Raw genomic sequence first — 26,630 nt, 5'->3', positions numbered from 1 at the left:
CTACAATGTGAGGTCAAGCTGGCCAGGCCCACTGGGACGTTATGAGGAGAGAATGAAAAATCCCGGGGTTGTCCACCCAAGGGACAAAGGGGAGACGTGTGCATCCACCAGTGCCCACCCTCCGATGGTGGAGGGTTGAGGGCTGAGATGCCAGCTCTCCTGACGGTGAGAGGTGCTGGTGCCTGAACACCAGCTTTCCAGGGGCATCCCTCAAGCTTGCTCTTGAGGTGGGCAGCTCTCAGGACACTGCTGACCCAGGTCCATGTGCTGCTCCTCCCACGGCCATGGCTGGGGTCAGGGAAGGACCAGGACACCGTGGAGCCAAGCACAGACCCTCCGGCCCTGTGTCCTCTCACAGGGCGCCCACCCTCTAGGATCTATGCCCATTCGCATGTTGTCTGAAGCTCTCCTTTTTCCAACTCTAGTCTCGCAAGCGTATCCCCCTCTCCCTTTACTGCTGTAAGATCCTCGTCTCCACTCACTGGGTCGCCTTAAGAGGCTCCGCTGGATGTGACCACCTCACTTATTCCCGTCTAGCCATGTGGCTGCCCTACGAACTCCCCAAATCACTTTTATCGTGTTCTTCCATCATCAAGCACATGGCTGCTTCCTCCCAATAAAGTCAGAACACCCAGGGCCTCTGGAAGAGTTCGGAGTGTCCTGCAAGGGAGTATAATCGCTTACACAAAAATTGTTGATCTGCTTACACACAAATTGAGAAACTGCTCTGATCCTGGCCTTGTTCCAGACCCAGAGCTCGGACAATGAGAGCTGCGGAGCAGGACTATGCCCAGAGGATGCTGAGATGACATTCCAGGAAAAGATGTAGACCTCAAAACATGAAATACAAAAAAGAGTGACGACTTCTTGATAATTGGTGCCTAAGCAGGTATTATGGACTGAATTTTTTCTCCCCCTAATTCCTGTGTTGAAATCTTAACTTTCTGGAGGTGATTGAATTTGAAGACAGAGCCTTTGAGGAGGTGACTAAGGTTAAGTAAAGTCCTAAGGGGGTGGGGGTGCTGATCTGTTAGGACGAGTGTCTTTATAAAAGAGGCAGCGTCCCCAGAGACTTCTCCCCACGAGACACGGAGAAGACGCTGTGTGAGGACACAGCCAGAAGGTGGCCGTCCACAAGCCACGGAGAGAGGCCTTCATGGGCACCAGCCCTGCTCACACCTTCACCATGGACTTCCAACTTCCAGAACCGCCGCAGTGGGGGGAATATGTTTCTGTTGTTTCAGCCCCGAATCTTTAGTATTCGGTCATGGCTGCCCCTAGATAGTGAGACAATAAAACAACAGATGAGGAGACAGGGAGCGAATGAGTGACGGAGGGACACAGCTTCAGCCCTGCGATGAGGAAAGCGTTCTCAGAAAAGTGTGAAAGGTGAGTCTTAAGAGGAAATATGAAACAGATGGCACACACAAATTAGAAGAATCAGGCTGGCGTGATTATTACTTTTCTTTAACAAAGGGATTATTCATGTTGACAACGAAAGAAGTTTCAGTGAGATGTGGAGCCTCATCCCAGGTCTCAGGCCGATGCCTGCATCCTGTTTCCATGGCTCCCCCTTCCCGTTGCCCTTACCGTGGCGAGACCTGATTGGTTGAACTCTTAACTGGTGCTTTGCCTTGTAACCCTTACAACCAGTGCCTGGACTAGGACCTCCCCCACGTCTTACCCCAAGACCACAGGAGAGCATTCCTGAGAAGCTGGCTCTGCAAGTGTGTTCTTAATTGCATATTCGCAGCATTAATTTCTTTTTCCCTCTGCTCTCTCGCTGGGAGGTAAGAAGAGGCTTAATGATGCCACCAGCTTTGCCATCATTCCTGTTGCCGTGGTGACGAAGTGCCACACGCAGCACCTGATTTCCCCGCACCTGCTGTGCACCTGCACATCCTCCCAGGACGTGATCACTGTGCTGTTTCCACGTGCTGTGCATTGGTCACGTCACCAGCCGAGAGTTTACCCTTGTAGTCATCAAACACAGGAGCGATTCAACTACAGACCTTACTGTGAAGGTCAGAGGGTCTGCTACTGGGTCCTGTTCCGGTATTAGTAGGAATCCCAATGAGAAACAGAGGGCACATGCAAATTAGGATAACTCAAAGCAGGGGGTTTGGGTTTTTTTTTTTTTTTTTTTTGGTCTTTTGTCTTTGTAGGGCCACACCTGCAGTATACGAAGGTTCCCTGGCTGTAACTACCAGCCTACACCACTGCAACACAGAATCCAAGCTGTGTCTGTGACTTACACCGCAGCTCATGGCAACGCCAGATCCTTAACCCACTGAGTGAGGCCAGGGATCAAACCTGCAACCTTATTGGTAATTGTCGGGTTCCTTAACCACTGAGCCACGACGGGAACTCCCAAAGTGGGCTTTAACAGGCTTATTTTTATAGCAAAATTAAGGGGGTGTTAAACAAATTGTGATATATTAATGCAACGGATACTTTCTGTGTAGCAATATTAAGAGAATGAAGAAGATATTTGTGTAATTATATAGTAATATATAGTTACCACCAAGATGTGCTGTTTTAAAATATTTATTTCTAATATATATTTTAAATGGAAAAAGGGGCAAAAACAAATACATAGTTAATATATCTAGAAATTTCATAAACTTTTTCTGGAGCAACACATTAAAACGTGGTAACATTGGTTGTCTTAGGAATGAAAACTAAGGAGCTAGGGGTCAAAGTTAGGAGGAAATCTTTTCATGGTCAATCCCTTTTGTGCTTTTTGAATTTTGAACCATGTGATTGTAATATGTATTAAAAGACAGAGAAATTTAAAAAACATAACACAAAAACATAAGAGCAAAACAAACACAACAAAATAAAAGTAAAGAGGGTTTTAAGAATATATTCCCCCCACAAGTGTGGGAGGGGCCTAGGGGAAAGGTACAGTCCCCCAGGAGAAATGAGGGAGGGGCCGACAGAGAGCAAGGAGAGAGTCGTGCAGAGGAGGCCACCCTGAAAGAAGCGGTGAGTGTCCAGCGACAGCTGGCCGTGGGGGCAGGGGGCGTGACTGAAGGTTCTGATTGTGCCCTCTTCCTCTGGAATCCTGTCATGCTCACCCCCCAACTGACCTCAGGAGTACCCAGCGGGCACAGTGTAACTGAGCAGGGCCCTATGGGGCTCCTGGGCACACAAGCCTTTCTGGGTCCTCCATTTCTTGTTTTTAGGAAACAAGCTTCAGCCTCCATGACCGTCCCTGAGTTCCAGAGGGCAGTTGATAATGAGGGAAGGGAGGGATGCAGAGACCAGGGAGGAACCGTCAAGAGACAATAGTGCAGCCTTGGGGCAGGGTCATGGTTCCTCCTCAACGAATAGACGGCACAATATCTTTGAGCCTTTCTGTAGACCTAAAACCCTCAACAACTGGAAGAACTACGTGAGGAGGCATCTTCACTGCAGGAAGGAGGAGGACCACCAGCACCAGTCCTAGGGGCCATTAAATACCAGCTTTGAAAGACAACGCCAGCTTGCCTCCACCCTGATCCTTACGTGTGGCCCTATTTTCCACTCCCCAAACCATAAAACCACCTCCTAATCCCTCCAAAGAGGGCACTGTCTTCAAGGCATGAGCCTGCTGTGGCCCCCTTTGCCTGGCAAAGCAATAAAGCTGTCTACTTCTCCTTCACCCCAAACTCTGTATCCATATGTCTATTTAGCAATGGCGGACAGAGGCTGAGTTTCGGCAACCACAGGAGCCCATGGTTACAACCTGTTAGTCATGAGCTTAGTTTCTGTGTTTTATGATGCTTCTACATGTTGAAGCCTCGTCTAGCCAGGAAGGAACTGCCCTCAAGGCCAGATGATCCCTAGTGACCCTGACACTCACACCCAGCCAATCTTCTCCCCCACCCAAATCACCCCAAGATCTGGCACCAAACAACTAGAGACCACCTTCTAACCCAGAGCCCGCTGAAATTATTCAAACTATCGAACCCTAAGCTGCCCAGCTTGTCCACCCTCCCTCCTCCATTCTTTCCACAAAACCACAATGGGCTCTCCCCTGGCTGCCCCTGCCTCCCAACTGACCGAGGTGCTCCCCCACATGGCCTCCTCTTGGGAGATGTGAGCAATACACTCTCTATCCAGGCACTTACCTGTGCCTGTCTCCTCACCATCTCTAGGACATCAAATATCAGATACAGCTTTAAGGCAGCCCACATTGGTCTGCCTTCCAGGACAGAAAGAGGAAGGGAAGGCTGAGAGCTGGTTGAAGGCACCCATGAGCATCCCAGCACAGGTGCATTTTAGGTTGTTCTCTGAAAGATGAGGTCGCCACCCTTGTAGAGATCAGAGTCAAGGGCACTCCAGGCTTGATGACCAGCCAATGCCAAGGCCATTCCCAGCATTTGGAAGGCAACCAGCCCGCAGTGGGCACCGATGCTAGGGCTGGATGACACGTCCTCACTCTCCTTGTAACGGGGCTCCCGGGCACCTGCGGCTCCCTCTCCATTGGCATCTTCCTTCTCAGATTTGATTACCTGCTCCCATAGGTGTTAAGGCCTGTGGGTGGAGTCCCGAGGCCTCTCTGCTCACGTCATCCTTCCATAGATGGTGACCTTTGTCTCTTGATCCTAATAGTTCCTGTGTATTTACTGAAAACACCGCAGGGCTGAGGATTGCTACATAGTATCTCATTCAACCCCAGGGAAGACTCAAGAGGAAGGAGTTCTAGCCCCATCCTTACCACTGACCTGCACCATCTCACTGATGGGCTTTCTCAAGGGCTTTGTGGCTCTGAAGGCTTGAGACCAGAACACTTTGGCTGTAGCAGATTAGAATCGCTTTTGAGACAAATTTCCTCCAGCAGCAAAGGATACTTTTCCTGATCCTGGATTAAAGGGTGGAAGGGGAGGATGACGCTGATCCCCTGGACCTGCCCCAGGTAGCAGAGCTGGGGGATGGAGGGGTGTCTCTTGGAGACCTGCCTTCTTCAAAGACTTGGAGTTTTACTATGGGTCGCAATGGAAGTGTCACTGGGGGAATTCTGTCCCTCTCACGTGCCATTGGTGTCTGCATTTTAATGGGCCCTCGGTGAATTTCCATACCCCTAGAACATGCAGAAGTCCCAGGTGTGGTACCAAGGGACACCCTGATCCCACGGAAGGCCCACAGTGCCCATGCAACATTCTGCAGGATGGTCCCTTTAGCGTGAGAACAGCATGGCACGTCCCATACCCGAGTCAACCATGCCCTGCCTAACAGGGAGGTCCACTTCGCCTCACAAAAGTGCTTTTGAAACTGACAGCACGAATGGCCTGAACCCAGCCTAAACCCAGATTGTACTCGAACCCACGGTTTTAAATGAGAATCACTCACCCTGTGTCTGGGCTCACTCAGGTTTGGGTTCTTCATGCCTCCACACAGAAGGAATTCAGTAAGAGACCAAGTGACGGGCAAGAAATAGACGTATTAAGATAGGACGCTTGTGAGAGGTGGGCAGGCAAGGAGGCTCTGCCCCTGGGGCCAGTGGGCTACAGTTTTGTCCTCCAAAGGGAGTGGGGGTCCGAAAAGCCCGCCTCTTCCTCTTTCTTCCAGCAGTAGCTCCTCCTTAGTATCCAATAAGGTGTGTATTCAAGTCAGCAACAGGGCGGTCCTCAAACAGCCTGCCCTTGGTCTGCACTTGAATGCAGGCTCATCCCATCCCCTGCCAATGACCTGAAGCATATCTCCTGCCTCCACTAGTGGTGGAAGTTCTCTTGATGGTCCTCTCGAGCAGTTATTAACTCACAGTGTCTCCCAAAGCCCCCCAGGTTCCCCTCTCTATCTACGGTCCCTTAGAGGGACCTCTACAACCACCTGTGCCTCCTCCATCTCCATCACTTTCTAGCAGCAGCGTTTCCTACAGAACCTGGGATCTTAACCTGATGAAGGAAGGCCTTGGCCTTGTTCCTCTTTAATTGACAGGACCGTGCCTCCCCCCGCCCCCCATTTTTAAGCAAAACTTGGGAACCATGACATTAACATAGGGTCATTCCGAACGCACCTGTCACCTGCGAATGTACCCAAAGCCGCCCGACTGCCTTCTCCTCCCCTGCAGGAACAAACCCCCTGTTACTAGCCCCGCAGCAATGGCTTGTGTGAGCACCTGCTCAGGGGATCTTGAGGGAGTCAGCGTGACTCTAATATGCCCAATTCCCCCATCTTGCTGGCCTCCCCGTGTCTGACCTCCGATGTGCATTTTATGCACTTGTCTAAATGTAAGTTAGGTGGTACAACAGGCACAGAGAGGGCTTCTTGCCAGGCCGACTCCTGAGGCCGTCATAACAGGTGTTTCTGAGCAGATGGCCTTGGCCCCACTTACGATCTGCGTTAAGTACAGCATCTGCCCCACTGTCTCCCCCAGCCCACGTCATGGATGCTGGGGGGTGTCTAACTTCATCCTCCTTCGACTGGTCCCCTGGTTGCTCTACAACTAATCTATGGTCCCGGGGAGAGGGCTCTGAGCCAACGCTTCCTCTTCCTTCTCGTCTCTCTACTTCTGTTGGGCTTTGCAGGCTTCAGAGGACAAGAGGTTCCACGGGCTGGCTTTCCTCTTCTCTGGCTGGATTCCCACCTTGCCGAGCACTGTGGGATGATCATCCTGAAATCCAGGGAGGATTCCTGTCTGCGAGATGAAGGCCTGGCTTAAGATCTGAGAAAGAAAAATCCAGAAAGCCTCGGCTCTTAAGGAGGATTTGGGGACTTGTGGGCCCTGCAGACACCTCAGACTCATCTGTTCGCCTGAGGACTCACTCGTAATAGAAAACATGTCAGCTATCTAGGCAAGAGCCAGGGCTGAGATTTCTGCCAAGGTGGAAGCTGGGGACCTTGGGGGACTCAGCCCGTGTTCACCAGAAGTGGAAGTGTTCTCCCATCCCCTTGGTCCAGGGGCAGCCCCTGTATTCAAGGCCAGTCCTCTTGATGGGCATGGGGAGAGGGCCAAGGAGACAGAGGGAATTGGTGGCTGGGGGCTGTGTCCTTGGGGCTGGCAAAGGCTGGAGTAGCTCCCAATGAGCCCAAAGGGAGGAAGAAGCGGCCAGATTTAGAAAATAAAAACATGGGATGCCAGTTGAGTTTGAATTTCAGCTCAACACGACTAACTCATCAGTAGAAGTGTGTTCCAAGAATCCAAAATTCAAGTTGTCCTGAGTGTCCTGCATTTACCCGGCCAGCCTAGAAGACAGACGTCCCGGGCTCCAGCCTTTCCCCGGGGCAGCTGAGCTGCTGGGGGGAGGGGAGGACCAGATGCAAAAGCCAAGTTCAGAGGCAACCAGGCAGGGTCAGAGGCAGAAGCAGGCTGGGAATGGGGTCCAGGTTTGCCACAGTGCTGCTGAGACCAGGAAGAAGCACCTGGAACAAAAGGAGAGTCAGGAGGCTGGCCACAGGCCCCCGAGACAGGCTTTGTGTCTTTGACACCTGCTTATTGTCTTTGGTTTGGGGGCTGTTGCACACATCGATAATGTTAAAGGTCTCAGAAAGTCTAGAAGGAGATAAACAAGCCTAGTCTGCTTCCCCCTTGTAAGAAGAGTGCATGTCTTATCCCTTCTGGGCGGAAGTGCTCTGGTCAAGGCCTAAAGGCAGGACAGGTGCACCAGAGCCGTGTCATTGCCTTCATTACTTGCTCAGCATCCATTATATACTTTGAATAAATACTCACATGAAACACCTAGAGACCCGCACAGCAGTGTGTGTGGAAGTAGCCTTCACAGCAGCCTGTGAGCCAGGAGCTCTTATCACACCCATTTTGCAGATGAGGGATTGGAAGTGGAGGCCCAGAGAGGTCAAGTCACCTGCCCGAGTCACACAGCTGGTGAGTCAGACCCACCCTTCCGGGGCCACTTTCTTAACCACCGTGCCCCGTGGCCACCCCCAGGACTGGGTCAGGGGAAAGACTTGTCAGGGTTGGTGAGAAAGAAACAATAAACTCAAGGAGTTCCCACTGTGGCTCAGTGGGTTAAGAACCTGATTTGTACCCATGAAGATTCGGGTTTGATCCCTGGCTTTGCTCAGTGGATTAAGGATCTGGCATTGCCATGAGCTGTGGTGCAGGTTGAAGATGTGGCTTGAAACCTGAGTTGCTGTGGCTGTGGTGTAGAGGCAGCTGCAGCTCCGATTCAACTCCTAGCCTGGGAATTTCCATATGCTGCAGGTGCAGCCCTAAAAAGAAAAAAACAAAAAAACAAAAAAAAACCAGACTCCAAGTCAGGGCAGACCTCAAGGGCAATTCCTGTTCCCTACCCCTTCCCTCTCAACATACCCCTTGCCCCGCAACCCCCAGTGTAGACCGAACCAGGCTGTGCTCGTGGCATATTGTCATCCCAGAGTTCCAGGCGCTCCTTGGCTCCCTGTTCTGGATGCAGACGAACGTCTCAGGGGCAGGGACCCTGCTGAAGGCTCAGGTCAGCTCCCCGGAGCTCACCCCGAGCAGAGGCTGGGAGCTGTGCCCTTACAAGGGGACACGGAGAAGGACGGGGGCAGGCGCTGCTTTTCTTTCTCAGGGTAACATTGGCCAAGCCCACTTGGTTTTGCTGGGAACACCAACTAAGGGCGTTCTGCCACGTCTGCTGAACTTTCAGGGACCAAGTGTCATGCCCTCTAAATAGATGGGATAACTCTGGCCAGACTGCGTTCACACAGCAATGCCAGGCTCCATCCCAGAAATAATTCCAAAGAGGAAAGTCACGCCAGCCCTTTGCCTGTGCCATAGTGGAGACATTACTTCCTGCGCTTTTCCACCAGGTGGGAAAATAACCGTCCCAGTTTTCATTGGAACAATGATATATTTAGCGTTTGTTAAATTTAGACGTCCTCATCTTTCTCTGTCGCTAAACAACTACACACAAATAAGATGCAATATTTCTAGCCCAAAATAAACAGACTAAATAGTTTCCCAGATACAGCAGAAGCCCCGTGAGAGAATGCATGCCTGCCACTCTCTCCTGAGCTCCTTTCTCACACTGGGCCGAGCTGGGTCAAGGGTGCCCACTGCGAGCCAGATATCCGGAAACCCCAGGGATGATAAAGTCGAAGCTTCTGTATGGCCCGCTCAGAAAGGTCTGTTCCTTTGGATTTGGGGGTCTCTCTTTCTCAAATGCTGAGTTATGGAAAGGGAATTTTCTGGGTCAGATTAGCCCCAGACAGAACCAGAGGTCCTCAGGATTAGAAGAAGTTGGAGCCCCTTGATGCATCTGTTGACTCAAAAACAATGCACGACCTGAAAGGTGACAGTTAAGTTTTACTGGGGGCCAAACGAGGACTTAAGCCTAGAACACAGCATCTCAGGCAGCCCCGAGAAACTGCTCTGAGGACATGAGGGAGGAGCTAGGATGTACAGGAGCTTTTTCAACAAAGGGAAGGGAGTGAGAACAAAAGATGACTGATGGAAAACCAGATGTCTGGAGTTAAGGAATTCAGGGCTTTTCTATGGGCAGATGCAAATGTCTGGGCTCACTGGAATCACGCCACACCTCAGCCATCCGGGGCCAGTTTTCTTTGTTTCTTTCCTGAGTTCCCTCAGGACTCACTGGCTCACCCTTGGGAGTGGCTGCACTCACAGATGACTGTGACATCTTTTTGTTTCGTGGACTTAACTGCAGCCAAGGAGGCAGTGTTTCAGACAGCGATGATGTACTGCCCCAAAGAGTTAAGGGGAAATAATATCAGGGCATGTGTCAAAGGGGAGGGGGAGGGGCCCGCAGCCAGACACACATTTCACAAAAGTTTGCTGTGGGCAAAGGTTACCGCTAGTCACGAGGGGCAGACATCACCATGAAGGATATTCGTGTTTTTCTGGATACAAGGAGATGCGAGATGTATGCATCTAAAAGTATCTAACTATCTGAAGACCTGCTCTTCCAGTGTTCCCAGAGCACAGAGGGCCTCCCTCCTGGTCTCCACCCTGAGCTCCACTCAGGGGCGGTAGCAGGTCGGCAGCTGCGGTGGCTCGTGATTTAATCCACGTGGAGGCAGATGGCAAGTGCCCATCTCAGTTCACACATCCATCCTCCTCAGACGACCAGGGGACACCTTTAGGGCAGCTCTGGAAGGGGTGTGACTCCTGCCAAGGGTGTTTCAATTCCAGGCCATTGCTTGGTGCCTCCTGGCAATGAATCACCTCCTCTGTACCTCTTGGTGAATGGGTCAGCTTTGTTTCCATCCACTGCTCCAACCTCTAGTCTCTGGGGCCAGAATCTGTCAATCCTCCATCCACTTCGGAGACAGAAGGGTATTTGAAGACAGTTCTCCAGTCACCCAAGCAAAAGAGGGCTAATTTCTCCTCATACCTGGATGGCATTTCAAATAATTGTTGAAAGGATGAATGATTCAAAGGGATGATGAGATAATTGGTTAGCTGCTTAGTGTAGATTTTTATCTCAGCTGGTGAGTCCAGTACATTCCAGCTAAAGATAAATTCTTTGGAAATTCTTTTAGAATCTAAAATAGTGAAAACATTTAAGTAGTTAGAAGAGAATGTTAGTGGGGAAAAAAAAAAAATCTGGGACTGGTTTGGCCTTTCTAAGCATGATACCAAAATCAAGATACACAAAGATGTTTGGTTGGTTTTTCAAACCATACCTTAAAATGACCCATAAATAACACATCGGGAATATTCTCAGTACCTAAGACAAATAATGTGATTCCTTAACATAATAGGAGTCTTCTCAAAACAATTTTTTAAATGAGAGCATGCATAAATTACTAATAAAATAAAAAATTCACATGACCAGTAAGCTTTGAAAATATTTCATTTTGTCAAACAATTCAGACTTGAAATTTGATGTGTTTTCTACCTGTTCAACTGAGAAAGATGGTAATGCCTCCTCTCCATGAGTGTCTGGGAAACACGAGCCCTGTGGAATGACACGATTCTGGGTAGAAATGCATCAATAGACCAAATTTCACTAGGAATCTCACTGCCACAGTTTATGCTAAGGACACTAGTGAGAATGTTGGCAAAAGCTTTGGCCCAAGGTTCCAAGGTTGATTAATTAAGAGTCAAGAGTGCTACTTTTTTTTTTTCTTTTCTTTTTTTTTTGATTTTTAGGGCTGCACCTGTGGCATGTAGAAATTCCAAGGCTAGGGGTCAAATCAGAGCTGCAGCTGCAGATGCCAGCCACAGCCACAGCAACTCAGGATCCAAGCCAAGCTGTGTTTGCAACCTACATCACAGCTCACAGCAACACGGGATCCTCAACCCACTGAATGAGGCCAAGGATTGAAGCCACATCCTCATGGATACTAGATAGGTTTGCTACTGCTGAACCATGATGGGAACTCCCAATAGTGTTAAGCTGAATGTTCTAATATGTGGAATTAAAAGAACTATAATTATTGATGGCTTCAATGGAAATGTTTGTAACATTCTATTACATAAAAAGAGGTTAAGTTATGGTACCCAGTGCAAACCCTTGTATCGTTATTTAAATAAGCATGATCTGTTGTACATATGTATATGTACATAGAAGCAATCCTGGAAAGACATTATCATATTAGACTCTCTCTAGAAGATGGAATGGCAGGTCGCTTTTGTTTTATTCTCTATGTATATCTGTATTTTACAATTCTTCTGAAAATAAGCTTTTATTTATGATGTTCTAAAAACTAAAAAAAAAAAAAAATGAGGTAGCTCTTAAGATCTGTTATATCAATAAAACAATAGAAAATCCACATACCCAGTGCTGGCATGGCTGTTTTGAAGCAATCATACTCTTATACTATTTGTGAAAATGTAAAGGGATATTTTTGGAAGTCCACATGACTTTATTGCCTGAGAACCACACAAAGTTTCCTTTCTTTTGACTGAGTAATTGCCATTCTATAAGTAATTCTAAAGAACAAAACTGCTCTAGATAAGTATTCAGTACAGTGCTACACATTCCTGTGGGAAAATGAGCACTCTTAAAGCAGGTGCTCAGTAAATGCTGGTGCCTAAATGAAATGGACTGTCTCTCCATCATTAACATTATAACTGCCAATTTGGATTTAACACCACAGTTTTGTGTTGTTTTAAAAGTTACTGTTAGATCCCAAGAATGTCCATGATCCCAGGCAGGATTATGTGCTTGTGTTCACACCATAGAGGAAAATAAAGGAACCCAAACATGGAAAAATATGAAAGCAATGTGATGTACTGGGCTGGTGGAGCCATAGATGAGGATTTCTGGCGTCTCTGATAGTATCATAACACCGTGTACGGAGGCTTTGGTGGAAGTGGAGACAAGGGTACGTTTAAACTGTGAGGCTTCGCTCTTCATGAAAACAAAGTGCCTTCCATTGACCATGCTCTCTCTTCTCAGGACTCCCTGGCCGCTAGTACTAGGATCCACTCCGGAAGTCAGCCTGGGGTCCGCATAACTCTCTCAGTTCAAATAAGCAGCTGCTTAGTAACGGAAATGGAGCCATTGAACGCAGGTGTGTTCATTTCTGGCTACACTTAACCTGTACCCTCCACCCAAGAGCAACCATAATGGTGCAGAAATGCCATCATTTGTCATGTTTTCTGTATTGTTCTACCATCTAGAAGACACATTGCTCTCTTTTGTCTATTTGAGCCAAATGTTGAGACCCTGGTCTTTACAGACCAAGAAACTGAAGCCTAGAGGAGTGAGGACCTGGTCAGGGTCACCCGCTGGTAAGATGAGGCCAAGATGGGAGCTGCGTCCAGGGTCCCTCTCCAGGCAGCCCCACCGCCCCACAGATTCAGCGCTAGGCGTTGAATCACAAAGACTGTGACCCTGCCAGGATCTGAGTGCTCGCTAGCAGGCTAAAGGAGCTCCACTCAGGACACCGCACCTTGCTGTGGTCTTCAGTCTCAGACACCCTCACCAGCATGTGGGCATCAGTGGCCATGGCAGAGAATCCAAGTTGGGCAATGAACTCTCCTTTTCTCCCGCGGCCTCCTTTGCAGGTAGGTGTGGCCAAGCAGCGGAGTGCTAACATCTGGAAACGCCCTCTCTTTTTCCCTGATTGGTGCCTGGAGGTCAACACCCAAGGTGGCCTTGGAAAACACCTGTTGAAAAGACCTGAGCTGAAGGTGGCCAGGGTCCCTGGATGGTCAGACCTCAAGCACTGATCAAGGGCAGCTGCCCTCCACCATTCCCTAGGGGAGGAATCGTGTGTTGGGTTAAGACCCGGATCTGTTACCTTAGCTAGTACAAGGACCATTCACTTCTTCACTTTCCTGCGTGCTATCTTCAGCCCCTCTATACGCTCCTTCTAAATCCACAGCTTTTTTATGATCTGATTGTCTGGGGTCTCTCGAAATGAGGATCTAGGAAGGAGTTGGAGAATCCTAACATTCAGTGTTAGAAAAGCACCACAGAAATCCAAACACCGGGGCTTCTTGGTCAAAGAGACCAATCCACTCATCCATTTACAAGACTCTGATCAAAGGTCCACCCAGGACAGTCTAAGCTCAACAGCGGCTTGGACAAGGGAAGGGCCGTGAGGGCAGTGTAGCAACAACAAGGAGAGTGTGGTTCCCCCAGGTGCCTCCCCCACCCCCTCCATACCCTGGTCACCAGAGGAAACTTGCATTTGGCCCAGGAGCTGGGCAGGAAGCACCGAGCTGCAGAAAGGGCCCCGCCCCAGTAGCCAAGAGCCAGGGGGGCCTGTGAAGTGGGCTGGGATAGCTGGAATAGTGCTCACACTTCCCACCCCAGATATTTCAGTGTCTCTGAGAAATCCTGATTCTCTCGGCATTTCCTTAGCATCAGTCTTTTGAAATACCACACGTGCATACTCGGCCAGAAACATCTGCAGTTTGGGGAGCGCCCAGCCCACTGATCCCCGGCTGGTGGGAACATCCAAGGGCTGAGCCACTTTGGGAACCAGTCTGATAGCATCTTGACAAGTTCAACATGAGGCTGACATACGACTCGGATATCCCACTGCTGGGCGTTTACGCAAGGCAATCTCCATACAGAGACGGGTACACAGAGGCTCAGCCAAAGGCTGGAAACAGCCCGATGTCCAACAGGAGAATGGGAAAAAAAAGCTGCGGTGCACTCATTCAATGCATCACCACGCAGAAATCAGAAGGAAAGAATCATAGATAAACACAGCAGAAATGGGTCTCAAAATAATTATGCCGAGTGTGAGGCAAGGCAAACATGTGTTCAGACTCTGTCATTGCATTTACTTAAAATTCTGGAAAATGTAAAACTATCTGTAGTCACAGAAAGAGCGTAAGGGGCTGCCTGTGGATGGGCGGGGGTGGGCACAGGTGGGAGGAGGGATGAAAAGAGCCAGGAAGACACCTTTGGGGTGATGCGTGTGTTCCCAGAGCCGAGTGCAGGGATGGTTTCACAGCTGTAAGAAAATGTCGGATTTGATTGGAGTTTCCACTGTGGCACAGTGGAGACGAATCCAACTAGTATCCGTGAGGATGCGGGTTCAATCCCTGGCCTTGTTCAGTGAATTAAGGATCTGGTGTTGCCATGAACTGTGGTGTAGCTGGCAGGTACGCCTTGGATCCCGCATTGCTGTGGCTGTGGTGTAGGCCAGAAGCTACAGCTCCGATTCAATGCCTAGCCTGGGAACAGCCCTAAAAAAAGCAAAAAAAAAAAAAAGACAGAAAAGAAAATGTCAAATTTTATCACTTTGTAGAGTTTCAATATGCTCAGTTTGTGTGTTGATCACATCTCAATGAGGCTACTTAAAAATCTCCAAGTTGGTGTTCCCTCGTGGCACAGCAGCTTAAGGTCAAGGTTAAGCAGGTTAAGCTGTCACTGTAGCAGCTTGGGGTGCTTCCATGGTGTGGATTCGATCCCTGGCCTGGGAACTTCCACATGCCGTGGGCGCTGCCAAAAAAATAAATCTCCGAAGAGAAGGTGAAAAGTTCTGAAAACGAGAGTTCCCGTCGTGGCACAGTGGGTAACGAATCCGACTAGGAACCATGAGGTTATGGGTTCGATCCCTGGCCTTGCTCAGTGGGTTAAGGATCCGGCGTTGCCGTGAGCTGTGGTGTAGGTCGCAGACGCGGCTCAGATCCCACGTTGCTGTGGCTCTGGTGTAGGCTGGCAGCTACAGCTCCGATTCGACCCCTAGCCTGGGAACCTCCATAGGCTGCGGGAGTGGCCCAAGAAATGGCAAAACAACAACAACAACAACAACAACAAAAGTTCTGAAAAAGGTTCCATGTTGTCTGAAGTTTCGTCTCTGCAAGGGGTGGCCAGTTCATGCCAGGAATTCAGAGCGGCAGACTTTCTTAGGCTGCCCCTGTGCAAGCCCTTGGCTGAGGCAGGAGGGGACCAGGCCAAGGCCCTGTCCTTGGTCCGTCCTTGAGAAGCAGATCCAGGGGAGGGGGATGCGAAGCTGAGCTCATCATCAGAAAGAACTGGTCAGGCCTCTGGGAGGAGGGAGCCAGCAGGGAAGTGAAAGCCCTAGAGCCCCAAGGACCCGGCCCAGGTTCCCGAGGACAGCAAGCAGAGGACGAGCGTCTGATGGGGAACAGAGGCTGATGCTCAGAGTGGGGCAGATGGCAGTGGGGAGAGGGATGCGTTGTGAGATGGGACCCTAATGGGAACACTGCCCAGGGAGACCAGGACAAAAGCGAGACCTTGTTCCCCAAGACCGCAGGCCGCTCAGAGCAGAGCCCAAGTCCAAGGCCATGCGAGTGATTTGGAAGGGCTTGTAGATGGCATGTGCAGAGGGTGCCAGCCCCCCCTCCCCACGGGATGCTGTCCATCCTTCCTGGGAGGTGCGGCTAAACATCTGCTTCAGAATCGGAGTTTACAGGGGCCCCCAGGGCTGACAGGCACCGAGTCGATGCCCTGAGGCTAGAAGGCATGGCTCTCTGACCCGTTCAAAATGCATCCATCCGGGAAGCGTGTGCCTGCTCTGCGCTGGTGTTAGCAGATGCAGAGGATGTGGCTCAGATGCTGGGAGATCAAATCCAAGCCCAAGACAGTGGAGGAAGGGGACAGATGTGGCAAACACAGTGTCTGCACTGGCACTTATCTCATGAGTGCTGCTGGAATGAATGAATGAGTGTCCTGGTTTCTGATTCCAAAGCCCTAGCACCAGCCAGCGGCCAGGTAGGCTGTGCCCATCCCTGTTACCTTCTTTGATTCAAAGGGAAGAGGGAAAGATTTTCCAACATGCTGAAAACATTTCTGGAGAAATAAAAATCGCTTCCCTGTCCCGGAGTAACTTCTTCTCTATAAAGCAAACGTCAGAAATGTCACGCCTCGCCAGGAAGGCTGCTCTGCTGGCGCGAGGAGGGGAAAATTACCCTGCAGTGAAGTTACTGGATGACTGAGAGTGGAGGGAGAAAAATCTGGAAATATTGGCTTGCTTTAACTTTGACAATGACCTCATGGAGCATTTTAGCGCGTGCCCTTCGGCCCCAAAGCAGATCAGTGGCGTAGGTCGACCTCCAGATCCTGGCAGCTCCTAAAAGTCTGAATTCCACTGAGTATTGACATCTCTTCACTGTTTCCAGGGTCTTTCCATGGAATTATACGTTTTCCGAATTATGCGGTCTTCCCGTCAGGTGTAACTCTGAGAAGGCGGCAGACCTGGGCGGTGGGATTCCCGGAGCTCCCACAGCCAGAGCATCGGAAAGGGCAGCACCGTTTCCTGAAAGAGGTTCAGGGCTGGAAATAATGCTTCTAAGCCGGGCGATTTCCCACAGTGCCAAACAGGATGTAACTTGCAGCTGAGTTTATGAACTTTTTACCTCTTGGGCCGCAATGGGAAGCTTAGTCCATGCTCAACTGTCCTTGGTCAAATTCCTTTTAGATGAGAATGGGCAGCAAGCTGGGCCCTGGCCATGACTTTGATGGCGGCGGGGAAAGGCCTGCCCTTGTTGGGTGCTGGCCGGGGAGCAGCTCCAAGCCCCCCCCGCCCCCGGGGTAGTACAGAGCCTTGGGTCTGGAGCTTGGTGCTGGGAGAGACGCACAAACAGTGAGCTAAGGGTTCAAGATTCTCTTGCCAGCGGATTCCTGCCACGCACAGAGCAACAGGGAAGGTTGGCAGGGCTCACGCACGTCATCTGGCCCTTAACTTCCAGCTTCCGGTCAAAGAAATCAAGGCCTAGCACAGGGAGGGAATTTCCTAGGGATGCACAGCTCTTTCCTGGCAATAAAACTCGGAGAGAAAGTCTAAAGGCAATTATAGGCCATACACGTAGGGGTCCGAACCCCCCCTGCCTGCATCCTCCCAGGGCCTCTAGCTTACCTTACCTGGGTACCTTAGGCTACCTTCAAATCTGAAAATTGGAGTTCTGGTCATGGCTCAGCGGTTCACGAACCCAACTAGTATCCATGAGGACACGGGTTCGATCCCTCTCCTTGCTCAGTGGGTTAAGGCTCTGGCATTGGCTTGAGCCGTGGTGTAGGTCATAGACGCGGCTAGAATCCCGAGTTGCTGTGGTTGTGGCATAGGCCGGCAGCTCCAGCTCCAGCTCAGCCCCTAGCCTGGAAACTTCCATATGCCACAGGTACGGCCCGAAAAAGTTAAAAGACAAAAAGATCTGAAAATCTAGGATGTTTTGCTTCGGAATTAATCTTCCTGCTTCTTTATCTCATGTTCCCAACAGAAGAGATGGAATTCAAGTCCATAACCAAAGACTGGAAGGTCCCCTCCGAGGCTTCTGCCCTGTGGCCCAGTACCATCCACTCTTATTTGTGAACCCTATTCTTTGGCAGAAATGACAAAAACAAAAATAGAAGCAATATCAACACTATCCACAGTCACTACTGCTAACAGCTAATAATAATAATACTTGCAGTTCTCACCTACTACATGCCAGAGCCAGGGGCTCCGAGATTGGTTCATTCTTCCCCATTTCACAAATGTGGAAACTGATGCTCAGAGAGGTTAAGGAACCAGCCCTAAGTCACACAGCTGGGACTGTGAAGCTTCAAAGTCAGGCGAAGCTAAGTTGAATAAGCAACACTGGCTTCTCCAGGCTCTCGTGACTGGTCTCCACGTCCAGGGTAGGGCCTTGATGCTTTTGAAAGTGTGTCTTTCTCACAAACAGACATAGTGCATGCGCAATAAAGTGAAATCACAAGCAGCCTCCGAGATCTCACCATTTTCTTCCATTTGGGGCAAAACGTCTAAAAACGTTTCACAGAAGCAACATAAAAATCAAAGTTTAAGAAGACGTCAAGCCAGTGGATAGGGATTTTTCCAGGAGAAAAAACCCTCATGGGCCAAAGTGTAAATAAATGAAGAAATGTGATTAATTGTAGGAAGGCCTGAAGCTCAAAGTCCTGGCTGGTTCTGCAGGATAAGAATCACAGCCTCTGGGACAGTCACCTCACAGACTCGCCTCTGTTCCACATATATGTACATTTTAAGGTTCATTCAAAAACTTTCCTGGAGGAGTTCCCGTCGTGGCTCAGTGGTGACAAACCTGACTGGTATCCGTGAGGACGTGGGTTTGATCCCTGGCCTCGTTCAGTAGGCTAAGGATCCAGCCATGATCCACGGTATAGGTCTGGTGTTGCCGTGGCTGTGGTGTAGGCTGAAAGCTGTAGCTCTGTTTGGACCCCTGGCCTGGGAACTTCTATATGCTGTAAATGCAGCTCTAAAAAGCAAAAAAATGTAAAACAAAGCCAAACCTTCCTGGAAAGCTGTGTGCTATGCCTAGTTCTGGGGCTACGGAGCTGGACAGACAACCACTTATCCAGAGCAACAGAGGAACAGTTGTCCTACAGAGTGACCGGGACCATAAATGCAAAAATGCAACCGTTTCAGATCATCAGAGAAGAAGGGGGAACTCCTTCAACAAGCGATTATGAAACATCACATTTAGAAAAAATAACTTACTTAGATTTTACTTTTTTTTTTTGGCCTTTTAGGGCTGCACTCTCAGCATATGGAGGTTCCCAGGCTAGCAGTCTAATAGGAGCCGGAGACCCTGGCCTACACCACAGCCACAGCAACACGGGATCCGAGCCACGTCTACGACCTACACCGGATCCTTAACCCACTGAGAAAAACCAGGGATCGAACCTGCGTCCTCGTGGATGCTAGTCAGATTCGTTTCCTCTGTGCCACGACAGGAACTCCAGATTTTACTTCTCACCATAGACCAACAGACAACCTAGCTGGGTCCAAGAAGGACGTAGTTAATCACCTATTTTTTAAAAAGCAGAAAAACTCCGGGAAACAAACATCCATCATCACATCTTTGGAGAAGGGTGAGCCTTTCAAATTTTGAAGCAACAGAAGAAGTTACCAACAGAAACGCAGACGGATTTTGGCTAGATAAAAATTTTAACGCCAGTGTATTAAAAGCATAACCAGGATTTCAGAGTAAATGGGTAAGGAAAATGGAATTGCAGTAACTCTGCAGTCAGAGGGTTAATTTCACAGCGAAATGCCAATGGAAGAGGAGGGTTTGGGGTCGTGAACCAAGGATTCACAAAAGGAAATACAAATTCGAAAAGGAAAGTAAACAAACACTTGGGAAAATTTCCCGCGGCATTACGGATGGAATAAATGCAATTAAAATAATTACATACCATTTGACCTATCAAATTAACAAAGTTTATAAAAATAAACATCATTGCCAGAGAAGGTATGGAAATACAGTCCCTCGAGACGACCAGTGGACACTACTTCTCCAAAATTCCAAAGCCATCTGGCGTCATAGACCAAATAATCTAACTTCTGGGAATCCTAAGATAATGAAAACAAATACCATAAAAGCTTCAGAGAGAAAGGTTTTCATCACAATATAATTCATAGCAATGACAAACTGATAAAATTATAAACGCCCCCCCAAAGAGACACAATGGTTAGGAAAACACACTGCAGGAGTGATGACTTCTACCTTAAAAGAGTGTATCCTAACAAGAAAAATATGTCTGATAGAATATTCAATGGAAGCAGAACACACACCTGAATATACAGTATGATCAAAACCATAATAAAAAAGGAATTACGTGGAAAGTCAAGAGAAACATACCCAAGAGGTTTACAGGATGGAAGGCGGAGTGATTTGGTTTTCATTTCATTCTGCTCGTGTCTCTCTTTAAGGAGTTCGCCAGCGGATCTTCAGCAAACGTATCAGGCCAGATTCCTTGATCTAATCTAGAAGAGGCATTTTTATGAACATTCCAAGAAGTTCCAAAAACCAGTTCTCAGACACCAGCTGGGTATCTGACCGTCGGATTCAATCCTGACACCCATCCACCTGTCATTGGCCTCAGATCCCACGGTTGAAGGGTAGAGTCCCCACAGGCCTGCCCTTACTTCAGATGCCCACCCCAGATGGGACCCCAGTGGCAGCCAGACGTCTGTCAAACCTGACTACAAATTCGGGAGTTCTCACAACTCCCCACCTCACCTTCGATAATTTGCTGGAAGGACTAGCAGAACTCAGAAAAGAGCCATACTTAGAATTAACAATTTTTTAAAAGAATACGAATTAATGGCCAGAGGACAAGATGCACAGGGCCAAGAGCAAAGTCTTGGTGGTGGAGGTGGCACAGAGCGTCCATGCCCTCCCCGCTCCTGGAACCCAGACGAACCACCTTCCCACCACGTGGGTCTTTTCACCAATCAGGACACACCCTTGTTCCCCAGTGTTCAGAGGTTTGTTGTGGTTTTATTGCCCAGACGAGACTGATTAAATCATCAATTGTATCCTTCAACTTAATCTCTGATCCCCCTTCTCCAGAGGTCTGGGTGTAGGGCTCAGAGTTCCCACCCGCTAATCATATACTCCATCTTTCTAGATCCTTCCTCCCTTGAAATCGTTTGTGGTTCAACCACATCAGCTTAAACTCAGGTGGCCTCCAAAGGTGCCCCTTACAAATAACAAAGGCAACCCCATTACTCGGGAAATCCCAAGGGTTTTGAGCTCCCCACCAGAGATGGAGACAAAGACCAGATATATTCTTTATTACAGCACAGTGACCCATGTCCAAAAATCATCCTTTGAAAAATATTAGGATATACAGGGTTTTTTGGGTGGGGGGATCTTTTTAGGGCTGCATCCGCAGCATATGGAAGTTCCCAGGCTAGGGGTTGAATCAGAGCTGCAGCTACGGGCCTACGCCACAGCCTCAGCAACGCCAGATCCTTAACCCCCTGAGCAAGGCCAGGGATCTACCCTGCGTCCTCGTGTAGGCTAGTTGGGTTTGTTGCAGCTGAGCCACAACGGGAACACATTGTTTTAATTAAAATATTAATGGGGAAGGCATTTGGGGATGCTGGAGGCAGAGGGGATGCCCCCATGGAGGTCTTCCAGCTGGGTCTGGGATGGTGACAGGGATTTGCCAGGCGGGACATTTGATGGAGGCGTGTGACTGGGAGGGGTGGGTATGTGCTGAGCAGAGAGATTTGAATGTACATGGTTTGTTCTACAGTAGCTGGAGTTGGAGTCTGCACGAGGAAGAGACAGTACCAGGTTGGGATGAGCCACGTTTGCTGAACGAGGGGGTCTAATTTGTCCATCAGATCAGCGTTTTATAAATTAGATGTGACAGGGCTGATTGATAGACTAGGAATATCAGAGGCACGCTTGAAGAGGAACTGCTGTTTTGTGAATTGTGTCAGTGTGTGTGTGAGAACATCTGGGCTCCATAAGTACGTTGAAAACTGTGGGTCCCACCACTGAAGCTGTGGCTTTTCCAACCAGGGGCTGTAGACAGGTGACAGCGGCATGTGTAAAGTGAGCAGGGACAGTGGAAATGCCACCTGAAACCAACCGCGGTCATCCGATGAGGAGCCAGGGCGCTGACAGGGGCAGCAAAGGAAAATCCGAGTGGAGACCTACCGGGGAACTCTCCTGACAGGTCCAGACCTGTCCTGAGCAGGGCCAGACCTAAGATCCTCAGAGGAAATTCCAGGGGGAGGGGCTGCGCCGTGAGGGACACCGCAACTAAAGGACCCAAAGGACCTCATGTCACGTTTTGGTCCAGGTGTGTCTGCCACACACCTGGGTCAGGGAGACACCAACCCAGAAGACACAATCAAACTGGGAAGTGGGAGCGCGGGGCGCCACAGCCCACCAGGGTGTGAAAGAAGGAGAGGAAGTGACTAGGAAAAGAGAAAAGGGAAGTCAGGGACCCTGGAAGGGAGGTTTCCTGGAAGGGAGGTTTCCTGGAAGGGAGGTCTCCGGCAGAGACAAGAGCCCCAGGCCGGCTGCCCCAAGCCGCTGGAATGCCCTTGGAATCTCACTCTAAAGCTGCACAATTAACTCTGCTTGGGAAGTGGCTCTTCCAGACGCTGGGAGGAATTTCCACTCACCACTACCTGGATAGACCCAGTTGGGGCCAGAGTGATTAAAAGCCTGTAAGACTGACTGAAGCAGAGATGAGATTGAAACTGGTACAGAAGGGATTCAAAACAGACTTTTGTGTGAATAAGAACTTGAGGTGGGGGAGGCTGGATTAGGAGGTTGGGATTAACACACGCACGAGTACATATACAATAGATAACCAGCAAGGACCTACTCCATAGCATAGGGAACTACCCTTGATATTTTGTAATAGCCTATACGGGGAAAGAGTTAGAAAAAAATTATATGTATACATGTAAAACTGAATCACTTTGCTGTACACCTGAAACTAGCACAATATTATAAAATAACTATTACAAAAAGAGAGAGGGAGAGGGAGTTTCCATGTGGCTCAGCGGCAATGAAGCCAACTAGCATCCGTGAGGACGAGGGTTCGATTCCTGGCTTCACTCAGTGGGTTAAGGATCTGGTGTTGCTATGAGCTGTGGTGTAGGTCACCGATATGGCTCAGATCTGGCGTTGCTGTGGCTGTGGTGTGGGCTGGCAGCTGCAGCTCTGATTTGACCCCTAGCCTGGGAAGCTCCATATGCTGCGGGTGTGGCCCCCAAAAGACACATACAAAAATTTTTTAATGAATTAAATTAAAATTAAAAAGAGAGAGAGAGGAGCTCCTGTCGTGGCTCAGTGGTTAACAAATCCGACTAGGAACCATGAGGTTGCAGGTTCGATCCCTGGCCTCGCACAGCAGGTTAAGGACTCGGCGTTGCTGTGAGCTATGGTGTAGGTCACAGACGCAACTTGGATCCCGAGTTGCTGTGGCTCTGGTGTAGGCCGGCAGCTACAGCTCCGATTCGACCCATAGCCTGGGAGACTCCATATGCCGCGGGAGTGGCCCAAGAAATGGCAAAAAGACAAAAAAATAAAAATAAAAATAAAAAGAGAGAGAGAGAAAACCTGAGAATGCACCCCATCCCAGCAGAATTCAGGTGACACAGCTGCCAACAGGCACCAGGAGAGCTGGCTCTTTGGTTGAAAAAAATGAAATCAATAAATAAGATCACAGATCTTCACTTTAAATCATTCCCCAATAAATTTAAATCAATGAGTTGACAGACAAAACAGGAAAAACGTGAATATTGATCTCATCTCTGTCTGAAGAAGCGCCTTCTAACCAAATAGATGGCTGATATGAATTATCCCAAATATACACAAAGGCAGAAAGAGAACCAGCAGAATGTGATATCAAAAATTACTGCGGGTGTTTCCACAAAGAGCAACCAACCAACAGCGTGGACCCCTGGGCAACCTGTGCCAGAATCAGAGTAAAGTTGGAGCTGGGTCTTGAAGAAGCGGCCAGATTTAGGGCGGGAGGCCCAGGTGATCAGGGGAGGCAGGACAAGGGGCCCACCAGGCCTTGGGATGGCCTGGCTTGATGATCAGGTTACAAAAGTCCTGCCTAAACAAAGGCCACCTGGGCAAGTGACACCACCTGCCTACCTTCATCTTGTGACTGTCAACGCGGACATTTGCAGCCTCTTAGAAAACAAATGTCATCACTCAGGCAAACAATACCTCTTCTGCAGGGCCAGCAGGCCTGATCCAAATGCCTGACCAGGATCCTGACTTTGGTAGAATCACCCCCTTGGGAAAAGGAGCCAGGGAGTTGGAAGTGCTTGTGTAACAGAACTGGCTTTTTCTGTTATTTCTACCACCCCCCCCACCCCACCCCCGCAAACAGGTCCCAAGAACAGCGTTTTGCAGAGGGAATCGGGAGGGGGCAGGGCCTTCAAATGCAAATCTCTGCCACCGGGAGAAGAAAAACACTTAAAAAAAAAAAGCCAGCAGAGACAGCAGATTCCTACCAGGCTCCCTGTTACCTCCCCCTAGAAGGTATTTCAAAGACGCCATTCAATCCATCTTTAAATACAAATGGGTTTTGTTTCATCTTCAACAAATTCTTTTGAACCATCAGGCACCCAGAGCAGAGTGCCTAATTTACAGCGCCTATGTTATGTCCACATTTTTAAGAGGCATTTTCTTTCCTGACCGTCAAGAAAGAAACTAGACACTTAGACAAAAAAGTTAGAAAAATATTCTTCTAGTAACTATAACCTTGTTTTGTTTTTTTCTTGAGTTGTCTTGACTAAGAGGAGCGGGGAGACTGGGAAGGGTGGTGCCTACCCAGTGCAGGCAGGCTCAAAGCCCTCCCCTCAAAATCAGGCAGAGAGATGCTTTTCCCTAGTGACAAATCCTAGATTCAAAATGATACCATCAGGAGTTCCCGTCGTGGTGCAGAGGAAATGAATCCAACGAGGAACCATGAGGTTGCAGGTTTGATAAAGGAAAAAAAAAAAAAAAAGATAACTATCAATGTCTATCAAGCTTGAGATTCAAGGTCAAATATAACGAGCCTCACGCCCTTCCACACTCAGGATTTCCTTGGACCTTCTGCTGAGTGGAAGGCCTGCACAATCTCTGTTTCCTGGAGCCCTGATTTGAAAGATCAGAGTTGTACTCACAGACTCTCACCACAGTGGAGTGGTTTTCCTCCTTTTAATTCTGGACCGTCGTTGTTTACCGAGCCGATTAAAGGTATTCCTTTCCAGTGCATCTGTTCTTGGGTGGGGATCCATGCCACCGAAAGGTGCTGCTTAGCCAGAAGGGGGACACGGATTTGTGTTTTACGATATAGGCAGCCAGAGGGATACCGACACCTGAGACAAAGCTGAGAACTCATTAGCATTTGAAAGAAACCCACAGAGGCTCCAAGTTGCAAGGATTTGGCTTGATGCTTTTGTTCTGCGGAAGTTTAATGAAGGATATCTCTTTTCTCCTTCCTGGGGAGTGAATGTGGAGAGATACAAGAGCTTCCCTTTGCAACATGCAGGAATCAGCTAGACCCTGCAGTTACTGATGCGTGGGTGGGTAGATGCAAACTCTTCCATTTAGAATGGATAAGCCCTGAGGTCCTGCTGTACAGCACAGGGAACTCTATCCAGTCTCTTGGGATAGTCCATGATGGCATGATGGAAGACACTATGAGAAGGAGAATATATTATATATGAATATGTATATATATACAAATATGCATATATATGAATATGTATGTGTGTGTGTGTATGTATATATATATATGAATGACTGGGTCACTATGCTGTACAGCAGAAATTGGCACAACATTGTAAACTATAATTTTTTTTTTGGTGTTTTAGGCATATGGAAGTTCCCAGGCTAGGGGTCGAACCTGAACTACAGCTGCGGGCCTACACCACAGCCACAGCCACAGCAGATGCCAGCCACGTCTGAGTACGACATGACAGCTCACGACAACGCCAGATCCGCAACCCACTGAGCAGGGCCAGGGATTGACCCCGCATCCTCATGGATACTAGTCAGATTCGTTACTGCTGAGCCACAATGGGAACGCCACATTGTAAACTATACTTTAATTTTAAAACTTTTAAAAATCTGAGTCTGGGGGCAGAAGAAATCAGAGACGACAAGGACTTAAACGTTCTGCTTTCAGGGCCCCCAGGCTCAGCAAGGTCTACTCTGAGCCGGCCCTCCTGCCCCATCCTGGCCAGGTCCCCTGCGCTCTTCCTGGCTCTGCATCCGGTTGACTTCCTCTGTGATACACGTCTTTGGAACGTGCATGAGTAGACACTGGTCCATCAGCATCACTAGACAGGGATTAGGGCAAGGATGCTCTGTGTATCCACTTCTGCACACCCAGCACCTTGGACAGGGGGACCTCAGTCAACACCCAGTACCTATGGAATCAGGGACAGCCTCCTGAGGACAAGAGTGTCTTGAGGACTCTGCCCTTTGTGCAGAAGGACACACTTCTTTTCCTTTGGTCTTTCTATATACTTCTTTTTCCCTAAGTACATGTAAACACTTCTCTTTAAGAGAAGGAAGGAAGCTGGGGGGGAGAGGGAGGAGGGAGGAAGGAAGGGAGGGGAGGAAGGAACACAATGACGAGCAAGAAAAAAAAGACACAAAAAAAGAAAAAGAAAAAACAATCAGAAAATGTCTTCGATTCTCTCTCCCCACCTAGGTTATTTCACTATCAAACTTCTGGAAAGATCAGGCAGCCCCTGTTTCCGCTTTTCTGACCTCCGTTTGTCCTTCAGCCTCTGCACTCTCAGTTCCCTGGTCCTCCACTAAAACAGCCCCCCCTGAATCGCCTGTGACTTCCACTCCGGCAACGTGCCTCCTGCTTCCAGAAATGGTCAGATAACCTCGTCGGGCCTCTGGGACAAGGCGCCCGTGTCATTTTCCTCTTTCCCGTGGCCAGGCCTGGAGAAGCGGGTACCCACAGCAATTCCTTCCTCCTCTTCCTCACGGCTGCGCTGCATCTGGTCCATCCCCGGCACCCCTCCCCACCCACTGCGAACCCAGCAGACGGGCTGGCCTTCCATAGCAC

Source organism: Phacochoerus africanus, chromosome 3, assembly GCF_016906955.1.
Source record: "Phacochoerus africanus isolate WHEZ1 chromosome 3, ROS_Pafr_v1, whole genome shotgun sequence".
Taxonomy (NCBI): domain Eukaryota; kingdom Metazoa; phylum Chordata; class Mammalia; order Artiodactyla; family Suidae; genus Phacochoerus; species Phacochoerus africanus.
This window is presented reverse-complemented; position numbering follows the sequence as displayed.